This window comes from Pleurodeles waltl, chromosome 1_1, assembly GCF_031143425.1.
Source record: "Pleurodeles waltl isolate 20211129_DDA chromosome 1_1, aPleWal1.hap1.20221129, whole genome shotgun sequence".
Lineage (NCBI taxonomy): Eukaryota > Metazoa > Chordata > Amphibia > Caudata > Salamandridae > Pleurodeles > Pleurodeles waltl.
The window spans coordinates 918,731,007-918,754,657 of record NC_090436.1 but is presented as its reverse complement, the minus strand read 5'-3'; the positions used below and the strand labels follow the sequence as shown (position 1 = coordinate 918,754,657).

At 43.7% G+C, this 23,651-nt stretch overlaps 1 protein-coding gene across 19 annotated transcripts in view; it reads left to right on the top strand.

The window, feature by feature from the left end:
• PTPRD (protein tyrosine phosphatase receptor type D) overlaps positions 1–23,651 on the top strand; it is a 3,982,777-nt gene that overhangs the window by 3,656,720 nt on the left and 302,406 nt on the right. The gene's annotated exons all lie outside the window — the stretch shown is intronic.

Below are 23,651 nucleotides of genomic sequence, written 5' to 3'. Positions count from 1 at the left end.
CGCTGGGCCGGCGGGTGGAAACCAGGTTTTCACCCGTCGGCCCAGCGGGGATCTCAAAATAGTCCCTGTGGGAGTGCGGCCGCATAGGCGGCCGCCAGGATGGTTTAAACTTGGTGGGCGGCGGTTGCCGCCCGCCAATGTTGAAATGAGGGCCATAATCCCTTACGTCATGTAAGTTCCTTGAAACCTAAGCATAAACATAAGATACTTGCAATTTCCTTCTCTTTGCAGAGACTTGTTGAGTAGATTCAATTTAAAATCTAATCTAATAAATAGACTTAATTGGATGTAGAAGGGCACATTTTAGTTTGTTCTCCAAGTATTGTCTTTGGTATGCAGGTGCAGTTCATTGCTTTCTTCACCACTGGTATATGTCTCTTTAACCATTACAGCTGTATTCTAGGATATATTTATCCTTTTGGTTGCATGTTGATGCGTGAATCTGTCTTGAATTTTCAGTAGGGCACCATCTTGAAGGGGTCTTGAAAGGACAGCAAATCTTCATACTGTTGACAAATGATGGATTATACCATTGCATCAATACTTTTATCCAGTTGGGTATTGGAATCAATTGAAGCAGGATTTTGTTTGTTTATTAAGGTCAAAAAGGCTGGTAGATGGGTTGTATTTCTTTCTGAAATTATAAATTTGTGGTTTAGTGATCTGTCTATGGACCAAGTCTTGTCTTAAGAGTGAGTGTTTCAACTCATTCTGAAACTTTTAAACATTCTTGATTCTTTGCATGAACTGTGTCGGTGGCTAAAGAGCGTGCAATTTAAGCCTTTCTGTTTCTTCTTCCATTTCTTTTGTCTTATCTTTTGTTAATGGTTCAGCATGTAACTGCAGGTTGGCAGTGGAGAGATAAGAAGTGGAGCTAAATAGGAAAATTCTTGGAGAATGCTTTGTGAATGGTGCACAGATTGTTGTACTTTTTGTTTTGTTGATGTGGGTGGCAGTGCATTGACTCAGGGTAGGTTTCATGTTTCACTCTTCCTTGAGTCTGAAACAATTTAGCCATCTTGCTCTTATTCCTTTGAAGTTTCTTGTTATATTTCTTGAAGAGGCTAATATGGACAGAGCTGGATTAATCTATGTGTGTGAGCACAGAAACATGGACAAGCCCTGAAGTGTTTCAAATGAAAAATGTGAGATGTTTTTAGCAGATTTAGCTAGTACATTTCTAAATTCACCTGTGAAAGAAAGTGAGGTCAGTGTTACACCTGATTCTTAATTTTCTTCATGTTTTGTTAATTATTTTTTATTGAAACATGTTATAAAAGTTAATTAGAGGAAAACATAAAGGTGAAGGATGGAATGCTTGAAAATAGCCTCAGTCACCCTGTGAGACACTTCAGATAAAGATCAGCTACATTCAAATCAGCATTAGATCTGCTTGAATAGTTATAGTCCAGTCAGGACCGTCAAGCCAGGGCCCATTTGAACAAGATCACAAGCAAACCATTTCCTGTGCCTGGAATATATGGGCCCTCATTCCGACCCTGGCGGTTTCAAACCGCCAGGGTGGAGGGCAGAGGAAGCACCGCCAACAGGGTGGCGGTGCTTCCCGGGCCATTCTGACCGCGGCGGTAAAGCCGCGGTCAGAAAAGGGGAACCGGAGGTTTCCCGCCGGTTTTCCCCTGGCCCAGGGAATCCTCCATGGGGATTCCGACCCCCTTCCTGCCAGCCTGTTCCTGGTGGTGTTGAGGCTGGCGGGAACGGGTGTCGTGGGACCCCTGGGGGCCCCACAAAGATTTTCACTGTCTGCTTCCTCTTTGCAGGGGCTTTCCCGCTGGGCCGGCGGGAAAGTTGTAATGACCCCTGCGGTCATTTGACCGCGGTGTGGTCTTTTGGAGGTTTCCGCCCGGCGGGCGGCGCCCGCCGCCCGCCGGGGTAGGAATGACCCCCATAGCTTTTGTCAGCAAGGCTCAACTTGAATCCTGTGGCACAGTGAGCACAGGACCCACATTTGGGTATACCCATCACACTTGGAGAATGTACTTAAAAATACACAAAGGTGGTGAAATGTCTGTACATAATCCCAACCACTGGGAAACCTGGGTTGCATTCTAACCGGTTTTTTAACCCAGTATGCCACTCCAGAGACCAGCTATAATCAACGCAGCCTTGGTTTTGCTCCAGTAGGAAGAGTGCAGTCCAAACTGCCAGTAAAGGTCCCCTCTGAAAAGGACCACACACAACACCAGACCTGTTGTGGCCTTCAAAATCGTTGTCAGTGAAATATAGCTTGAATTCCACAGCACAATGAACACAGGAGAACTGTGCATACCTAATACACTCAGGGCTTTTCTCTGAAGAAAAATAAAAGTATTTTGATTGAAAAATGGTGTAAAATATAATTTGAGGAAAAGACGAGTGATAGGTGAACAAGAGCGATGGGTGAACTGCTTGCAAGTAGAATCAGCCATTGACAATCACTCAGAGATGTATTTTAGTCTATCCACTCCAGACAGAGATTTACAGTAGGGCACCAAAAGTGGCAAATAACCAAAAATCAATAAAAGGAAAAGAGCCCCAGGATTTGGTAAAGATTAATTCAAGTATTCCTAACAATTCTTTAATGTTTTTGCTATCTGAATAAAAACAGAAGAATGACACATAAACAACTTAACAGTGCTCCCACAATCAACTGTCCTTTTAATGACAATAAGCATACAGATAGTATCCGTGTTTGATTCCTGGATCTGCAACAATCTCTACATAGATAAACTCTAATGGCCCAGGGATGATTCCTCCCACAGACTCCTCTGCATAAGAATCTATGATGTCAGGACATATTTGTGTCATTTGAATTAGAGACTCATTAAAAGTTGCCTAGAATTCAGAGGGCTGTAGTTAATTATTCCATTTGGTATCTCCACCTCTGAATTCAAATATTCCAAGTACAATGCCCCAGAGTGAAGGATACCATATCAGACAAGGAGCTTTGAATTCAGATTTTCAATTCCAGGCCTTTTTCTGCTGAGACGTTCCACTTGCTCTGGGCAGTATCTCAAAGAGATTCTGCGCTGGTTGGCACATAATGAGGGCATTAGCAGTGAATGGACATACTTTAAAGATGTGCTTATCACCTTCCCCCAAGACCCTTCTTGATTTTGCATTTTGTATTCTCTGGCAGGATACACCTGGGTAAAACACTTTTAGCTTTGCCACATTCCATAGTGGGGCTGATAAATGTAATTCACATGGCTCTTTCATGGTTGTCAACAGAAACCTCCTTTTAGTTTAATTTTCCAAACTCATACCTGGAAATAGAAGAATGCAGCTTTCAGTGCAATTCAACTGTGAATTCTTCAGAACACCCTTTTCAGCACACCATTTTTGTTTCCTAGCCCTTTAAAAGCTAGTAAAGCTGTATTTTTGTGTCAGCACCATTTGGTAGTCTAAATGGGATGTTGGGATGCCATTTTGAAACCAGTCCTTCTGACCATACAGGGTTGCTCTAGGTCTTGCTGGAGCTCTGTCTTGGAGGGGCCACAAGGAGGTCGCTGCTGGACATTTGCATTGGTACTTGATGCGGGCATTCTCGGTGTGAAAAGTAGAGCAGGTTGTTCCTGGAGTTTCACGTTGGAGAACATCACAGAAGGTAATTTCCCTGTGAGAAGTGTCCACATGCATTTGAGAAAAGCCCAGAACATCAGGATTTTCACCTGGAGTTCAGGAAGAGTACACTCTGATACCAGCCACGACTCACTCCAGAAAAGGCCAACAGCAGGGCGTGTGCAGGTCCTGGTAGATACAGGTGGTATTCGTCAGCTGGGTAGTTGCTGGGATTCATCTGGAAGCTTGTTGTGCCCCTGTAGATCAAATAGGAGGTCAGCCAACTGACCCTTGGAGTTACTTTCAGGGATCCTGGGTTCAAGGCAAATAGGTTCAGTCTTCCTTCTTCAGTAAGTAGGGCAGCCCTTCTTCCACATTTTCCATAGGTCCAGGAGTATACTCATAAGATGTCCTGGAGGTGCTATTCTTATACCCAATGCCAACTGTGAATGGGGGGTGACTTCTTTGTCTTCCTTTCTCCCTTTCCAGGGTGTGGGTCCAAACTGCTTAGGATAACAAAGGGCACACAGGCCTAGGTGTGAGCTGCATTTGTCTGTGGCATGGCTGGCAGCTTTTAGAAGTCAGGAAGGGGGTGGACATAGCCCTAAGGCTACCATTTGAAGCTCAGGAGAGGAACACCATGCCCCATGGCCCTTTTGTTTCCTTTCTGGAAGGAATACACAACACATCACAGGAGGGTCATTTACAGTAATGTGACCCTGAACAGGGGCAAAAAGGCACATTTGGTTTAAGCAGAAAATGCTAACTGCTAATGTCTACCTTAGGGGTGACTTATGAGTATTAAAAAGGAAGGTTTAGTCCTAGTAAAAGGATTATTTTGACAGGTCAAAATCGCAGTTTAAAACTGCACTACAGGCTGCTATGGCAGGCCTGAGAAGGCTTTGCAGTGCTACTTTAATGGATTGCCCAAGGAGTGCTGCTGCCCATTAATAGCATTTAATTTACTGGATACATGTAGTACCATTTCCTAGGGACCTATAAGTAAATTAAATGTGTCAATTAGGTTTAGGTCAATTTTACCAAGTTTAAGGGGGAGAGCACCCACACTTTTCCACTGGTGAGCAGTGATAAAGTGCACAGACTATGAAAGTCAACAAAAACGAGTTCAGAGAAAGACGGGCAATAAAGGAAAAAAGTCTGGATGGAATACCATGCCAAGGATGTCAGCTCTAACATTCCTCAAATCCCATTACTCATAGTTGTTCAGAAAGGCTGGTAAGTTAGTCATTTTCTCCTTTAGGCCATTCACTAGCCCCTATGCTCCCATATTCTCACCCACTTCAGTTCAAAATGTATCACTCAGATTGAGTGTGTCTGGGGCTTAAAACATCCATTTTCTCTCACCTTGTACATTGGCCTGGCACTTGTGGCAGCAAATATGTTTTTACAGTGACCACCTGGCAGGTGCAGCTAGGATACATTAGAGTGGATACACTTATAAAAATGTGAGTTCTATTCTTAAAGGATTTATATATATTTCACTGGAGATTTAAGAAAGTTGCCATGTGGCATGCAGTATATCTCTTCTGGTCTCTGTTTAAATTTTGATGCAGCATATTGAAAAATCTCTAATAAGTCCATCTTCTGCTAGTTTATGTCATATGGCATGTCCAGCTCAAAAGATAAGAATTGGATTGGTAAGGATTTTCTTTCTGAGATTCTGTCACTTTGCCTGCTTTTCTTACCACATGACCATTTGACGGCTGATATGAAATGCATTACACATGTCATATAATTTAACTCTGTGTTTCCAATAGGTGAAATAAACAGGTCATACAGATTTAGCAAATGCATATCTAACATAAATGCTAGGTTTAATCATAATAAACTGAGGTTCAAGTGATTGCCTTCTGTAATGCCAAGGGCGAAGCCCCAGCTCTAAAATGATATAACCTAGCTGTCACAATGGCATACATTCAACTTTATTTTGTGCATAGCCACTATAATAATGTAAAAATAGGCTTGCAATGCAATTATCTTCAGTTGAATGCGTTGGTTGCTTTTGACTACATTCAGAGGGATGTGGATCCCTTTCCATGAAATTATAAATGTAGTTTTCTAATACAATTGTCCCAATAGTTATTTGCTCTACTAGGATTGTGTAACAAATTGGGTTATTAGTTGGGGAGTGTAAGTACCTACCTCAAGTAAAAGTCACAATTCTCGTATTGGTGAATCACTAAAGTCACCAAATAAACCTGAGCCGCACTCCCTGGTATCTTTGGCGTAGAGCAGACACGCCTAACTTAGAGGCATCAACTAAAGTTTTTACACAGTTCTATAACAGTAATAAAGTTGATACGCAAAACAATATAAATCCCCAAATGAACTAGAAACATAGAGTGAACTTTAACAAACAGTTTAGTTAGTTTTAAGGATTTATAAAGCGCATAGTTACCCTAAGGCATCCCAGCGCTAACATAACATAACTACTGCCAGAGACAAGGAAGATCCAGAAAATTACCTACAGAAAAGGATAGTTTTGAGTTTTTTCCTAAAAAGCTGCTCTGAGGGTTCATAACGAAGCTCAGAGGGAAAATCATTCCAAAGGCGGGCGGCCTTGGTAGAGAAGGAATTGGCTCCCCAAGCTCTCTTAAACCGAAAGATATTAACATGTCGGAAGGAGGAAGATCTCAGACTTCAGGAGGGGGCATAGATAAGGATCCGTTTTCTAAAGAACATCGGACCCTTATCATGGAGGGCCCTGTGAACAATACACAGGGCTTTAAAGTGGGTACGCTGCTTGATGGGGAGCCAGTGGAGTGTTGAAAGAGCCGGCTTTGCGGATAGATGTCTGGGAAGATCAATAAGGAGCCTGGCTGCTGCATTCTGTACTGTCTGCAACTTCTTTATCACATAAGCCGGGGAACTGAGAAACAGAGAGTTCCCATAGTCAAGGCGGGAGAGAATCAGAGTTTGAACGAGGATTCTTCTAGCCGTAGAGGGTAGAAGGTTAAAAACCTTCCTAAGGACTCTTAAAATACCAAAACATGTAGAGGAGACTTTTTTGCTTGAAAATCCATAGTCAAGCGGGAATCCAACCAAAAGCCAAGGCTTTTTACCTGAGCCTTGGGTGGAGGAAGGTTGTTAAAAGACTCGGAGTGCGATGAGAGGGGGGAGGCTGGGGAACCATTGCCCAACACAATAACTTCTGATTTCCCATCATAAAATTTAAGCTTAGATTGAATCATCCAGTCTCCAATATCCTTCATACAGCAAGAAAGATTGGCCGCGGATGAATCCCCAGAACTAGATAGTGATACCACAAGCTGAGTATCGTCGGCATAGGTGACCAGGGAGAAGTTATAAGGAACAATCACTTTAGCCAGCGGGGATAGATGAAGATTGAAAAGAGTCGGACTCAGGGAGGAGCCCTGAGGGAATCCACAAGTCAATGGAAAAATCTCAGAGAAAAAGGCTCGATCCAGAACTTGAAAGGATCTTCCTTTAAGGAAAGCAGAAAGCCAAGACAGTGCTAAACCTCCTATCCCTAATTCAGAGAGCCTGCAGCAGAGAAGATTATGGTCCACCGTATCGAAAGCTGCGCTAAGATCAAGTAAAATAACGGCTACATAAGCCCCTTGATCCAAAAGTTGACGGACTGACTCCGTCACTGTAAGGAGAGCTGACTCCGTGCTATGGTGAGCTCTAAAGCCCATTTGAGTAGGGTGGAGGAGTTCGTGGCTCTCCAGATAGCTGGTTAATTGATAGTTGACATGCTTCTCCAGGATTTTTGTTGAGATGGGAAGGAGAGCAATAGGTCTATAATTCTCCAACAAAGAAGGATCCAGCTTAGGCTTTTTTAGAAGAGGCTTAATGATGGCATGCTTAAAAGATGAAGGAAGAGAACCTGAAGATAAGGAGTGATTCAGTATTTTTGTGAGAGGCGGAACAACAATATCTGAGACCCGCGAGAGAATGGCAGGGGGGGCGGGATCAAGGGGGGAGCCCGATTTAATTTTAAGGAGGAGGTTGGTTGTTACAGCATCCGTAAGTGGTGCGAAATTAGTTAATGCGATTCCAGAAAAGGCGGGGTCCATCGCTTGATGTTCTAATGACTCCAGGGGAAGAGAGGAAGAGAACCCAGAATATATCTTATATTTCTCCAGAAACACAATCACATCATAATAACAATCATTCAATAAGGGGAAATAGAAATATACCTTTTTAAAGTTTTCAGTAGCAATAGCACCAAGAAGCACAGCATACCTTAGATAGCCAATAGGTGTGGTAGAACATGACCTAGAGCAAGTTGAAGCTGAATGTGATGGTGTGCTGGTTGGATACACTAACCAGGTTCATCCTAAGCAAAGATTTACCTGCTTACTTTAGTACTTTAATTCCCAATCTATCACAGGAGTACACTTTTAAAGCCCCCTAAAACCTTAGAGGAGGCACCCAGAAACTCATAGGATGGCAGGCAGAGACCAAAGGGAGAGTCCTGTCCAGGCCCTGTAGCCACTGACTAGCTGGGCAGTTGCAGAAAAATACCTCTTTTAACTTCCTGTTTCCCCAGGGGACAAAAGGCCCAGGAGTGTTCTAAAGTGCATGCCTGAAGACACATTTATGCCTGGCACAAACTAGTGGGTAGGAGTGGCCCCTGGGGATCCCCTAACCAATGGTGTAAAGGCTCCCAGGCCTTACCTTACCCATTTTGGGAATTTATCCAGTTTGTGGCCACCCCTGGACTCCCAACAAATTCCAAGACAGAAGTCTAGTAGAAGAAAGCTGATTTTTCAGAAACCCCTTAGTGGCTAGACACAAATGGTTTTGACATTATGTCTCCCTCCTTTGAAGTGCACTGCAAATGTTATACATAAATGCAGCAAACCTGTCAAACAGGATTTGACACTGTTATATTATAAAGAGGTGCTATGATTGTGGCCTATCTGGCTGGGTGGGATAAATGAAGGTCCACACACAAGTGGAAGATAACAATTGCCTGTGTTAAGTGAAGCCTCTTTGAAGTGTGTTGAAAGTGTCATCTGAAAAACCCCAGTAGACCTGTCAAGCAGGCCTAACACTCCAGCAGGATCTAACACTGTGATGTCAGCAAGCAGCCCACTATGATGAAGACTAGTTTTTGTTGGGGGGCAAGAAAAGAGTGAAGGTCTGGGTGTCGGATATATGTGCCCAGCCCACAGACCAGCCTGTCAATGGCATAACAACACTCTCAACACCAAAAGCCTTTAGTCCCTGTCCTATTAGCAAGTTCACACCTCATTCACACCTTTTGAAATGCTAATTATTGGTTAGCGAAGAGGGAAAGCAAAATGCAGATTTAGTTTCCAGGGACTACTGGCAGGGTGGAGGCAACTTTCTAAAAGTCATCTTCCCAAAAGAGTTATTACAAATCCGACTTTACCAGTGAATTGGACTTGTAATAAAGATTTCAAAAAGTCAAAAAAATACTTTTTTGTCTGTTTCATAAGGCAAAAAAAGTTTATTAAATGCAATATGGTATCCCAGTGCTTTCCCATGTAACAGCCAACCCTTTACAATGAAATAGCTTATAGAGTGTTTTCAATGTGAGGACATGTTTAACATTACACTTTTATGTCCTACTTTTTTGCCCTATGGACATTGTCTAATTAGGGGTGGCTTATTAATAGTTAAAAGGAAGATGTAGGACTGTCAAAACAAGGTATTCTGACTGGTCGAATTTGCAGTTTTAAAACTGCACAGCTAGGATGGAATGTTAGACCTGGGGTCTGCTTTGCAGTGCCACTGTAGTGGAAAACACAATGAACATTGCAGTCCACTGGTTGTATTTAATTTACAGGCCTTGGTTAATTGTGCTACCATATACTAGGGTTCTATGAGGAAAAGAATTGTATCACTCAGGACTACACTAATTTTGCCATGTTGTAAGGAGGAGAACAAGCATGTCACATCTGGTTTGAAAAGTAAAGTGTACAGAACTCTTTAGACAGTAACAATAGGCTTCATCAAATAGGCAAATAATCCAGGGTGACCCTGCAGAAAGGGCACCATTTCAACACATTTTATAAGGAATACATCAAGACCTTCCTTTAGGACCCTCTGTTAAACTATTTACATATGTATGGCTTCCACACAGGAAGCCATAATCAATAACATGGATTTAAAAAAGGGTTAGTCACTGTTCTGATGTCGGAGCAGTAAAAAAGCTCTGATGTCAAACCAGTGAAAAAACACATAAAAATATTGTGCTCTTGTAGATGGTGCTCTGCCGCCCATGGTTCTTCAGTGAGGTGAATTGAGGTTGTCAGTCTGCCACCTCACTTTTGGGCCTCACTTAGGTCTTTGCAGACCCAATGCAGGTGAGGAAGCTTGGTGAGGAAGCTTTTGCTTGATGGGAGCTGCCGGCAGCTCCCATCAAGCAAAGCAAACAAAGTCCGCTTTCTGTTTGCAGAAAGTGGACCTTACATCTCTTACCCTGCACACAAATTTGTGTGCAGAAAAACAGATGAAAAGATTGCTCCTTCAAGCAGGGAGCTGCTATTTGAAGGAGCTCCCTTTTTGCTAGAGCAATGACAGCTCCTGCAGGAGTCAGGAGCCGGCTAGGACCTTGGGGGCCTTGAGTCTACCCCGGGGTCCGGTATTTATAATCAAAATACAAAAAAAAGTAGCAAGACCTACTGGGACAGCTACTAGACTTGTTTAAAACACTCTGTCATAGAGGTTAAGGTCCCAGACTGTCACACTGAAGGTTGTGGGCTGAAATCTAGGTGTGAATATGATCATTTTTATATTACATTTTTTAAATTAAAATATTTAAGGTACATACTGAAAGATGATCTCACTGTATTTATTTGACAAATGCATTTTTTGATTTGTCTGAAAATATCAAATTCTAAGTATATAATTCATGAAAGCCTGAAAAAGCTCACTGTCCCGCTAACAATTTTTCTCTGGCTAGGCCTTGCAGCCAATCCCTGCTGCACATGGCCAAAGGGTTTGTGTGGCAGTCAGTTGGGTTCTTATAGGGATTGGCCATAGGGCCTGGCCTCATGCCAGGCCCTGTGGACAACCTGCCACAAATGGCTACCAGCTGTGTGTGGCCTAGGGTTGGGTGGTTATAGTGGCTTAACCACATGGCCTGGCAGGAGGACAGTCCCTGCAGCCAAACCCCGCTGGGCACAGCCAAAGGGTGTACGCAGCGTGGGCTTGAGTGGGTACAGAGGTTGGTTACAGGGCTATGCAGCCAAACCTTGCTGTGCATGGCCAAATGTGTGTGCAGCATTTAGTTTGGTTGCTGTGGGGGTTGGCCACAGGCCAGGCCAAGAGATCAACCCCCACTGAGCACGGCTGAAGGCCATGCACAGTGCTGGGTTGGCTGGTTATAGGGGTCTATCTTGCGCCTGGGAACCCATCCCCTGGGACCCCTGCCTAATTATTGAGTTTTGTTTTGGGTGAGGGGGCCTCCCTCACTAGGCCAATCTCACCTTCAAGTACCCCATAGCCTGGGGTCTGGCCATGTGACCTGGGTGGCCCCCAGGGCACCCTGTGTCAATGTTGGGGACTGCGGGGGGAGCCTGAACTCCCCTGCGGTCCCAGCCAGCTCCCTACATCCTGTGGGAGCTAAAGCAGGTCCCTCTCTGTGAGAGCAGTTTTCTCTATTTACATGCCTGCATCTTTGCTGTCAGGGAAACAGAGGAAACTTCCATTCCCATGAAGTGAGAGCTGTTTGACAGCTCTCACTTCATCTGAGCGGAGTGTTTGCTCTGACTTGGTGATAGCTGTAAGCTCCCACCAAGTCACAGCAAACAGCTATATCCCAGGGGTAGGCACCCCAGGACATAGCAGGAGCCGGTCTAGGGGGTTGTGGGCCCCAGGGCCATTAATGACTGCTCAGAGAGGCCCTTGTAGCCCCCTCCAACATAAAATAGCTCTGGGGGGGTGGTGGACCTTGGCGCTGCAGGGGGGCTAGGCTGCCCTGTAATGGATTTCAATAGACCATTGGAGAGGTGGTGGTCCCTGGGGGCCTGGAGGGGGTCAGGCAGCCCCCTGCAATGGATTTCAATAGAGCCCTGGGGAGGTGGTGGTCCCTGGAGATGCAGGAGGGGGGGCACCCCCTGCACTGTTTTTCATTTGAACCCCAGGGAAGTGGAGGTCACTGGGGGTGTGGGGAGGGGGCACAGTGCCCCCTGCACTTTTTCTCATTAGATACCCAGGTAGGTGGCGGTCCCCGGACTGGTGGGAATTGGGTACCCCCTCGCATTGTATCTAATTTGCGCCCCAGGGCTGCGGTGTGATGGGCGGCCCCCTGTAATGGATTTTAATAGAGGCCCAGAGAGGTGGTGGTCCCTGGGGATATCGGGGGTTGGGCACCCCACACTGTTTTTTATTAGAACCCCAGGGAGGTGGAGGTCCCTGGGGCTGCGAGGGGGGGGGCGTGGGTGCCCCCTGCTCTTTTTCTCATTAGATCCCCAGGTAGGTGGCTGTCTCCGGACTGGCGGGGGTTGGGCGGCCCCTCGCACTGTATTTAATTTGTGCCCCGGTGCTGTGGTGGTCCCTAGGGCTGTGGTGTGATGGGCGGCCCCCTGCAATGAATTTTAATAGAGCCCAGGGGAGGTGGAAGTCCCTGAGGCTGCAGTGGCTTCCACAATAGATTTCAATAGAGCTCGGGGGAGGTGGTGGTGCCCAGTCCTGTGGGTTGGGGGCTGGGTGGCCCGCCCATAATGGATTTCAATAGAGCCCTGGGTAGGTGCAATACCTGGGGCTGCAAAGGTGCTGGGTGGCCTCCTTGCAATGGATTTCAATAGAGCCTGAGGGATGTGGTGGTCCCCAGGGCTTCGGGGGGCTGGGTGCCCCCCCTGCACTGTTTTTCATTAGAGCCTTGGGTAGGTGGCAGTCCCCTGGCACTGGGGACGTGGTGGTGGTCCCTGGGGCTGTGAAGAGGTTCGGCTGCCGCCCAAAATGATTTTCAATAGATCCCCAGGAAGGTGTCAGTCCCTGGGGCTGTGGAGGGGCTGGGTGGCCTACCCACAATGGATTTCAATATAGCCCAGGGAGGTGGTGGTCAATGGGGCTGCGGATGGCTGGGTGGCCCCCTATACTGTTTTTCATCAAGCCCCGGGCAGAGGGTGGTTCCCGGGACTGCGAGGGGGGAGGGGAATTCAATAATCTTACTGCCCCCAGGACCTGGCCTACCCGGTGGCCTCATAGAAACAAGTGCAGGAGCCTGTGCTTGCTTTTTGTTTGAATTTTCACGTAGATTCATTGATCTGTTATGACTCTCTGTGAAAATGTACAAAAAATTATTTTTTTTCCCTATCGGGATCCCTCTGGGACCCCAACACCAGAGCTAATGGGTCAGGGTGTCCCTATCCTGTCCCCTTTTTTAAAAAACAAATTTCTAAAGCCAAGTCCCAAGATGGCCGCCAACACTTCCTTGTTGAAGTGCTGGCAGCCAATCAGATCTCAGCACGAGATGGGGAGGGTTCGCAAAGCCTTCACCTCCCCGTATATACAAATTTGCTTTTTCTTTAATTACTAAAAAGTTAACAAAAAGGTCACTTTCCGGACCAAGAGCTACCTTTTTGCCAAATTTGGTTGAATTCCGCCTAGTGATTCAGATGCTATTGCTGTTCATAATCTCTATGGAAAAATGAATGGGAAAAAGTGTTTTGGGACCCCCTTCTTTCTTGGCCCCTGCTTGACGGATCACCCCAAAGCTTTACAGACAGCAGCTCATGCAAGCATCAATTTTTTGTGGAAATTTTGTGAAGATTCAGCAACTGGTGCCAAAGATATATTCAAATTAAAAAAAAGCTTTTTCTATAGAAAGTAGGTCCTATCTATAACTATCTAGTGGTGAAAGAAAGCCATAAGGTTTTATATATATATATATATATATATATATCTATATATATATATATATATATATACATAGGCTTGTCGCCTCTTGTCTGCATAAGTTTCCATTTCCTGCTTGTTAACCAAGTCCCTTGTTTGAAGCATGTTCTTGTTTTTTTGTTTGGAGTAACTTTGTTCTCATTCTTCTCCTAAACATCAAAGTCACAGGACTTTCACCGGGGGTTGAGTGGGGTGTTTAATGATAAGCTTCTAGAGTAGAATCTAGTACAGTTTTCAAACTAAGCTTCTGATGAGTTGCACACTATACTGCTTTCTTTAATGTACTCATAAAAAACTCAACAGTCCAATGGCCTGTGGCCACAATGGTGTACTCTTTTGATGCTTTATGTTCAAATGCTCCAGTAATTCTTAGAATTCCTCATGTCGCAAAATGCCAACTAATATTTCAATAACACGTTCATGATTTGTGGATGAGAGATCTTCAACCAAAGGAAAACCAGAGTATTCATCCACATTCACCATCAGGTTATGTCCATTATCAAGCGGACCAAAGAACTTGATGGCTATTCTTTCCCATACATGCTTAGGGAGTTGTAACATGTTCAGAGTATGTTGAATAACATTGGTAAAAAGGCAGTTGCATATATGACAGGCCTCGAGTTCCTTTTGAACTCTTTCACCTAAGTATAGAACCCAAACTCTCGGAGAGCCCTTTTTGTGGGAGCGATACCACAATTTCTTTCGTAAGGCACTTAAATTACTTTCTGTCATAGACTATCCAGACACAGGATTCTCGACTCTTGCAGTATAACTCCTTCCTGAATTATGGACAATTCATATTTGACGTTTCTGTATTTTTGATATTCACCATTATTGGTGAGTGGTCAAGTGTTTTGGTTCCATGATTGATGTGTAATTATATCTTTCAATTTCAAGATATCACTGTCATGGCTTATGTCAGTGATAATCTGGGCTAACAGATAGCAGCTGGTGTATTTGATTTTACAATGAAATTAATTTAGGCTTTAGTCGTCTTGGATGGAATACTGTGACCTTGTATAGGCACTCTGAAAAAGTAATCGGAAGGATTCAGAGACTTTTCTGGATGATGCACAGTTGATTAATCGTGCAATTGCAGTTCACATCGTTCAGTATGAGAGGCATCCTGGTTTTTGGATTTCCAAAGATGGTCAGTAAAGCTTGAGGATCAGTTACCAGCGTAAAAGACTTTCCATACAAGAATACATGGAAATGGTCACAAGCCCATACAATGGCTAAGGCTGAGAGTAAGCATGTTTGGTTTTGGACAAACGTCTACTAGCATAGCCCACACTATGCTTTTGAGCATTTGGGCATCCACTGTGCTTTGCAAGAATAGTGCCTAACCCGACTGGAATAGCGTTAACGACAATCTCTGTATGAAGTTCTCGATTGAAGTATGCCATTTCAGTAGCATTTTCAATGCTGTCTTTGATTCCCTTGAAACGTCTCTCACATTCTTGTGACCACTGAAAGGAAATATTTTTCTTCGTCAGTTATCATAATGGAGCACTAACAGTGGCAATGTCTTGTATCTCCTTGAACATTAACTGGCAATGGCAATACATTAATGTACCATAAAAAACATCTTGGGGGGGGTTAGGATTTAACAGAGCTTGTACCTATGCAGGATAGGGAGTCATACCCCCATCAGAAAAGATATGGGCAAAGAAGTTTGGTTTTGTTGCATTGAACTCACACTTGTCTGTCTTTAAAGTCAAACTTGCATAACTGATTAAACAACATACTTGTGTAAGAGCTCTAACCTTCTCTTTCTGTTTAGCTCCAAAAACTAATGTTTCTTTGTTATAATTAAACACATTCACAATAGGCTCTATTATATGTCGAATGACGTCTTGGAAAAGTTCTCCAGCCGATGAGACACCAAAACTATGGTCCTGATTTTAGATTTCGGCAGAAAGGGTTACTCCATCACAACTGTGATATATATCCTGTCCCCCAAAATATAAATCCTATTATTTCCTATGGAATTTATATTTCGAAGGATGGGATATCCGTCACCATTGTGATGGATTAACCTGTCTGCCGAAATCTAAATCAGGTCCTAACTCTTTTGTATTGAAACAGACCAACATGGGTATAAAAGGTTGTAATGTACCTGCAATCTGCTTTGAATTCCAACTGTTCATAACCTTCATGTAAATCAGCAGTGTGTGGACCTGGTTGTTGTTCTCGCAGATGCATTCACCTTCTTCACTGTCCTTTTTTCGGCACTACTAGTGTGAGAGAAACCCATGGTGTTGGACCAGTGATTTGCTCAATAATGTCATGCTTAAGTAACAGTTCAAGTTCTTTCTTTTTCAACAGCTTCTTGTAAATGAAAAGCAATTAATCTATGTCTCTGAGCAACAGGAGGACGGACATCCTTATTAATATACAGTTTTACTTTCATAGTCTTAAGCTTTTCTAAACCATGAAACAACTAAGGGAATTGACTTACTAGTTTGTGATGAGCATTCATGTTGCAATTCACAGAACCCAGCCCATATCAGCAGGTGTATTGAAACTGAGTAGACAGGCACTTAACGCTGTACCTTGAAGTACAAGGATAGGTGCATGATCCTTAGTTTTCTTATGTTTTCCTGTTGCTGCACATGCAATACAATACAATATCTGTGACACCCTAGTAAAGTCCCTTTAATTTGTATTCTAGGGTGACCTAATTAAAAATACCCTGTTATCTAACCATGCAAAATGGTAATCAATATTCTCATGCTATTTGGAGATATAAAACAAGGATCTCTGGCAATTAACTGTGAAGATGCAATTGTAAGTGACAATACCATAAGAGTTGCCACTTACAAATGCATCTTCACAGTTAGTTGCCAAGCCAACTGTCATGGCAGATCATGGCAGTGAGGGTTAGACCACCTTTTCTGTTATTTAAGATATTTATTCAGGATCCATTATCAAGGCACATCCCACCTCTGTTTAAACTTTAAGGGCCATATGTACTAAAGCATTTTCCCATAGACACAGAATGGGTAAAATCCTTTGGTACATCTGGCCCTAAGTGCCCCAGCATTGCAGCATTGCAGCTGAAAAATGTTTTAGCAAAAGTGGTAAAGGATGCAGTGAGTGTTTCCTCGAAGTACCAAAATGATTCAAAGAAGCATATAGCAAGAACAAGGGACCACGACTGATCAGGTCTGCCCGAGCAAGTGATCTTTTTAGGTCTGAGCTGGAGGCAGCTTTAGTTGTCTCATCAGCCTCTTGTTTTAAAAAATGCACAGTTTTCTCATCAATAATTTTACTGTAAGTGTTACTGTGATATTATCAATGATGTCATAGAAGAGGTCATGAGTGATGTAATATTTGGGGTAATTAGCAGTGCACGGCGAGGGTACGAGTTATAGTTACTTGAAATGACTAACTCTAACAGCTGAATTTCTACGGTTTTGTGCATGTAAAATCTGAACCTAACTATAACGTCCTTGTAACTTTTTTTTGTGAATTTCTTAGTTGTTTTTAAATTCTATTTCCTAACTATAATGTCCCTGTAACCTTTTTTTTTAGTGAACTTCATAGTTGTTTTAAATTCTATTTCCTAACTGTAACGTCCCTTTTCTAACATTAAGTAAAATGCCCATCGCAATGCATAGTGGGGGTGGGCATTTTGCTGCCCCCACCCAAACTTTCTCCTCCTACACCCAGTCCTCCTAGCCATCCTTTGTCCGAGTCCATGCCCCTGCTCCCTGCCTTCCCACTCCTCTTGCCCTTCGTTGCCCAGTTCTATGCCCCATCATTGCCCTCCTGCTTAGCCTCTTTGCTTAGCTTACTTGCCGTACTCTCCTCCCCCCTGCCATCCAATGTTTGTGTGCTTGTTCCTGCTGCCTCCTTTTTGCCCACCATGTTATCCATGGACCTGACACTGCCCCTCCTATCTACTCTGTGTGTTCTGTTGAGCTGTCACTGCCCCTCTCACCTTCCTAGCATGGTAAGATGACTGCTGCCTGTCCCTGCCACCTCCACCCTGCCTTTCTGAATTCCATGGCACTATCCCCTCCCTCCTGTCCCACATGGTCCTTTGTGCATGCTGCTACCCCCTCCCTCTTGCCCACCATGACCGCTGTGCTGTCACTAACCCTCCTGCTTGCTATGCATGGCCTTCTGTGTTGCCACAGCCCCTCCCACCTGCCCTGTGTGGTCAGCATGTTGTCCCTGACCCCCTCCCACTTTCCCTCCATTTTCCTTGTGTATGCCATTAAAGTTTCACTGTTGCCTTCCATGGTGTGTTGTGCTTCCAATGCCCATTCCGCCTGCCCTCCAAGTTCAGCTTACTACTCCAGCCCTGCCTCCTTGGCCCGGTCCTCCTTCTTCCATGTGCAGGCCACTATCCCCTCCCTCCTGCCTTGTCTCATCCGTTGGTGTGCCCCTGCCCCCTCCGGCCCTTTATGGTCTGTTTAGCTGCAACTGTCCCTCCCGTCTGTCTGATATGGTCAGTTACCCATACTTGCCTCTTTCCCCTCTACTCTCTGTTGTCCCTGTGCATGGCCCTGTCCCCTCCCTATTGCATTCCATGTTCCATTGTGTTGTACTGCCATCCTGCTTGCCTTGTGTGGTGTATTATGCTGGTGCAACCCCTGATGCCTGTCATGTAAGGTCAGTTTGGTGCCTCAGCCTATCTCCCTCCTGCCATTTGTTATCGAAGTCCATGTCTCTACCTCATTCCTCCCGCCCTCAGTGATCCAATATACCATACTTGCCAACATTTAGAACTTGGAAAGAAGGGGATTTTGTAAAACAAACAAAAAAAGAAAAAAACTGGTGAATTGATTTTCCCTATTGACTTGCATTGAAAAAGAGGAGGTTTACGCAGAAGACAGATAAAATAAAGCCCTTTTGGGCTTAAAAACATACGGTGACACCTGCATTAATCAGGTCTGTTGCCTGATGCCTGTCATCATCTTGATGTAATCAAAACTGTAATGCTGTAATACCTAAAGCATTTCCTTTAGAAATTAGAGTTGAGAGGATCTTATTCTTATTATAGAAATGATGGTTAGTGCTCGAAAAACTAAAATGAGGGTATATTTTCTGAGTTCTCAAATAGCGACAATGGACTTTTAAAATGTACTATCTTCATTTTTTTAATCTAGTTGATCACTTGATTATATTTTACACTCAGGGGAGAGACTGTGACATTATGGCCAGAGCTACAGACTTTGCAACTGGTGTACCAGGTCAGCATTTCGGCATCTGCTCGACATCCTGTGGTTCTCGGAAAATCACAGAATCTGCCCCTGCCTATAGCCTAAAATGAATGTGTACTTGTGTAATGTAACTGATGCTTCTGTAAACCACTCCAATACCTTCAGGTCAGGTCTGTGCTATATAAAACTGCAAAAAAACTAAAAAAATTAAGGGCCTCATTTATGAGGCTCTAGCAGCACACGGTGGCGCAGTACTCATATTTACAAGGCTACTCAAAGCCACCCTGAATGGCTTTTCATGGCCTTGTAAATAAGGACTCCTTTCATATAAACACTGCATGAAAGGGGCGTTCCAATGGTGATGCTGTGGGCAACGCAGCACCAATGTAACCCGAAGGAATCTGATGCATTCCCAGACTTACAAGTTTGGGAATGCATCAAATTTTTTCACCATCTAGGGGTGGTGTAAGAATGATAGAAAGGGGAAGAAATATGTTTATTTTTCCCTATTATTTCCTCTTTCTATATGTGCTGCATTCTGCAGCTCACATAGGAAGAGGAAAACACTTTTTGTGGTTGGTTTTGTGCAGGAAAGTGTCCCTTCCTGTACAAAAACAATAATTCCCACAATGCAGGCACTCTTGCACCATGGTGTATGGGTGCCTGCATTGGCGCTAGGCAGCGATTTGTGCACCAACCCAGGGAACAAGACAGAAATGCGTCATATCTTGTAGATACGGTGCGTTTCTGCCCTTTCCCAGTGGTGCAGGGTGGCACAGCAAAGCACTTGCTGCACCGCCCTGCGCTATGGACCTCATAAATGAGGCCCTAAAGGGGCTATTTACAAGAAAGTGGCACATTGGTCTTGACGCCCCACTTTTGGTGCTAGTGCAGCAGAGCATAGGGAGGCCCATAGGTCAATACAGGAGTGTCACTTTAACTCCTCCCTTTGGCAGGCATTAAAAATTACAGAAAAAATGGGGCAGTGAAATTTTGTAAATTTCACCGTGCCATTTTTTTGTTCCTCCTACGGTGGAACGTCCCCCTTGCATACATTACACCTGGCATAGGCATAATGTAGAGCACGGGTTGCAAAGTGGTGCAATGCATGCATTGTGCCACTTTGTATATATGGCACAAGGGAATGGCCTACTTAGCACCACTTTAACGTAAACAAAAATTATGCTAAGGCAGTGCTAAGAGGTGCTAGGGTCTTGTAAATCTGTCCCTAAGTGTTCTGCACACTTCTGTCTTTGGGCTAAACTTTGGCTACATTTAGGTTATATTTGTGTTACATTTGGGATAGTTTTCCCTAGGGGCCATTTTGGGAGACTAATTTTTTATGAAGCAGCCTAATCTCCTCATTTACTGTAATATCTTCAGTAGAAGATGGTTTCATTGTTCTGCTTCGAGTCCATCAAGATGGTGGTCAGATGTGCCACACTTTTGGCATAAATTCAGAATGTTAGCACGGTAATTGCTCACTAGAACACTCTAGTAAACTGCTGATCACCAGGGAGTTAACTGGCAGTCTGCTGCTGCCATTTAAAGTGCATGTTTCAGTCTACATGTCAGAATGTTTTAATGGAATAGAAGAGGAAGATATTTGAGAATTCACTGAAAACATTTCCTAAATTTTCTTTCTGCAACACTATCCTTAATTTAAATGGCAAAATAAAAACCCCTACTTTTGTTCCGTTCTAATTCAAATGTTTTAGGTTTTACCAGTTTGATTCAAGATGGCTCCAGGTGTACCACACTTGTGTCATAAGTAAGATGGTTAGTGCTCTTGTTGCTCTTTGGAGCACTCTGCGAGGCTGCAGTAGAACACAAGGGAATCACCTGATAGGCTGCTCCTGTTGGAAGTACATGTTTTACTGAGAATGTCAGACTTTATTCTCATATGGCTGAGAAAGATAGTTTGAATTTACAGAAAATATGTTCCTATTTTAGCTTTCGGAGCACCTTCTAGAACCTCTATGGAAAAATCATGACAAAACTGTTTTCTGTCAAACATGATTCATGAAATCCCAGCAGAAGTCTTTTTCACAGTGCAAAATCCCCTTTGCAACAAATGATTTATATTTTAGCTAAAATCTGTTATCACCTTTTATAAGCTCTTCTTTTTGTGGGCCTAAAAACCTGCAATGCATTTCAATGGAGTGCTATCATGTATATTGGTCCAAAGATGGCTGCCATCACTTTTTGCTAGAAGTGCTGACAGCCAATCAGATCTCATCATGGGATTTGCGCTAAGGCTCCGACGAGAGAAACACAGTTCGTTTTCCTTGAATATCTCAAAAACTACTGAACGGATTTACATCAAATAACAAAAAAGCGTGCTTTCTGGACAAAGAGCTACCTTTGTGCCAAATTTAATGTAATTCTGTCCAGCGGTTCAGGCCGTAGTTGAGTAGTCATGTTTAAAATCTCTATGGAATTAGGATGGTAAATACACTTTTTTTGATTCCTCCTTTTTTTAGCATGCCCTGAAGTTACTATAACCTTAACCATAGCATCCCTGCAGCTTTTGGTTTTTGTGAACGTGTAAGGTTACATATCTATATATGTAAATGTATATATATATATATATATATAGTCACAAAAAACAAAGGATACCGGGACGTTATAGTTAGGAAATAGAATTAAATAAACCATAGAAATTCACTTACAAAAGCAAAGATTACAGGGATGTTATAGTTAGGTTCTGAATTAACTATAACTCCCGCCCCCTCCATGCACAGTTTTCTCTTCAATAGTTTGACTGCTAATGTTACATTGATATTTTTAATGATGTTATGAAAGATGTTATGAGTGCTATAACATCTAGAGTAATTAGCAGTGCATGGTGAGGGTGCGAATTATAATTACCTTAAGGCGCGAGTTATAGTCACTAGAGATAACCATAACTATAACTGCGATAACTGCTGAATTTATATGGTATTGTGCAAGAAAATTCAGAACCTAACTATAACCTCCCTGTATTATCTTTTAAAGTGAAAAAAAATAAAATAATAAATATATATATATATATATGTATGTGTGTGTATATATATATATATATATATATATATATATATATATATATATATATATATAACTTACTTGTGGTCGCCAGTAGGTAGTTATAGTTAGGAGCTTTTGACAATAACCTTAGAGCCATATTACAAATCGTCACAAAATTTTCAAAACCAATACGACAGTCGGTTCAGCTGCTGTCTTGAAAGTTTTCAGGTGATCTGTCAAGCAGGGGCCAAGAGAAAGGGGGAGTCCCAAAACGCGTTTTCCTCATGCATTTTCCCGTAGGGTCTTTAGACATGCCTGCAGACCAAACTGCTGAATGGAATTACATCAAGTTCGGCAGGAAGCTAGATCCTGTTTCACAGATTGTGCTTTTTGTGATCTGGTGTAAATCCTTTCAGTAGTTTCTGGGATATTAGAAATCTAGGGACACAGATTATTCGCAGATCCAGCTGTTCACATGGTGATATCTCATTGGCTGCCAACACTGGCAGAAAAGAGGCCAGGATTTGTACCCCATGACCCCCTGGCCTTGGTGCAGGATTCCCCAAGGGATTTAAAAAAAAAAAATGTCAGAACAATTTTCGGATGGATCAAAGGATTTTTCAAAGATTTATTTTAAAAAAAAAACATGGTCTCTTGTGCTTTTCTTTTAGTTTGCCCCTAGGTGGGCCAGACCCCATGCGCATTGGGGCTGAAAAACTGAGAAGTGCACAGTAAGCCCCCTTACTACGACTTGTAATAGGTCTGGGCACCAACTCCTCCAGAGGGCATTTTACATTTATTATGTTAGGAGGGGTCCTGTAGACCTCCCCGGGGTCTGCCACCCCACTGGCGCTACGTTTGTATATTATGTGGGGGGGGCGCACAGCTCTCCACACTCGGGGGACCACCACCTCCCTGGGGCAAAATACTTTAGAAATAGAAAGGGGGGTGCTGTGGACCACCCAGGCCCTGGGGACTGTCACTTTCCCAGGGCTTAAATTAAAGTAAAGCAGAGGGTCTGTTGCCGACCCCCAGCCCAGGGGACCGCTACTTCCGCGGGCTAAATTCTATTGATGGAGGGGTGCCACGCGGCCCCCCTCGTGGAGCCATGGATGGCCATGGGGACCACCACCCCCCAGGGCCAGCTCCTGCTACTTCCTGAGGTGCCCACCCTTGGGAGATAGCTGTTTGCTTTTGTTTGGTGGGAGCTGACATCTCCCACCAAGCAAAAGCAAACATAAATCTACTTTCTGCAAGTGGGAGCTGTCAAACAGCTCATGCTTTCAGAAAGTGGAGTTTTTATCTGTTTCCCTGCACGCAAATATGCTTGCAGGGAAACAAATGACCTAGGGAGCCAGCTAAGACCACGGGGCCTTGATGGCTCCTCCTGCAGTCCAGTCACTTTCTCTGTCTCTCTTTTCCATCCCATTTTGGGATGGAATATAGAGAGAGAAACTGATTTGAATTAAAGGAGGCCCCTGTGGCCTAGTGGTTCAGCTGTCAGACCCATACATGAAGGGTTGAGGGTACAAGGCTAGATGTGTCAGTGGTCATTTACCTTGCTAAATTTCTTTTCAACTTAAAATATTTAAGGCCAAAAGGTCAACATACTCTTTTTACTTGACACATACATTATATTTTTCAATTTGTCCGGATAGATCTCATTCTAAATGTATCATACCTAAAAAACCTATCATTCTCTCCCTCTATCTCTCTCTCTCTCGCTCTCTTTCTCTGTCTATTTCTCTCTCTTAATCTCTTTGTCTAATGCGCTCTCTGTCTCTGAATCTCTCACTTTCTCTCACTCACTTCTTTCCTATAATGGGTGGCTACAGGTGGGCTGGCAACAGGGTCTGGTGGCACGCCAGGCCCTTTGATCAACCCTGCTGTGCTCGGTCAAAGGTCATGCATGGCACGGCGTTGTGAGTTAAAGGGGCTTGACCACAGGACCTGTCCTGTGGCCAGGGCCCTGTAGCCAACCCCTGCTGCGCATGGCTGAAGGCCATGCAGGGGGTTGAGTTGTTATAGGGGCTTGACTGCAGGACCTGCCCT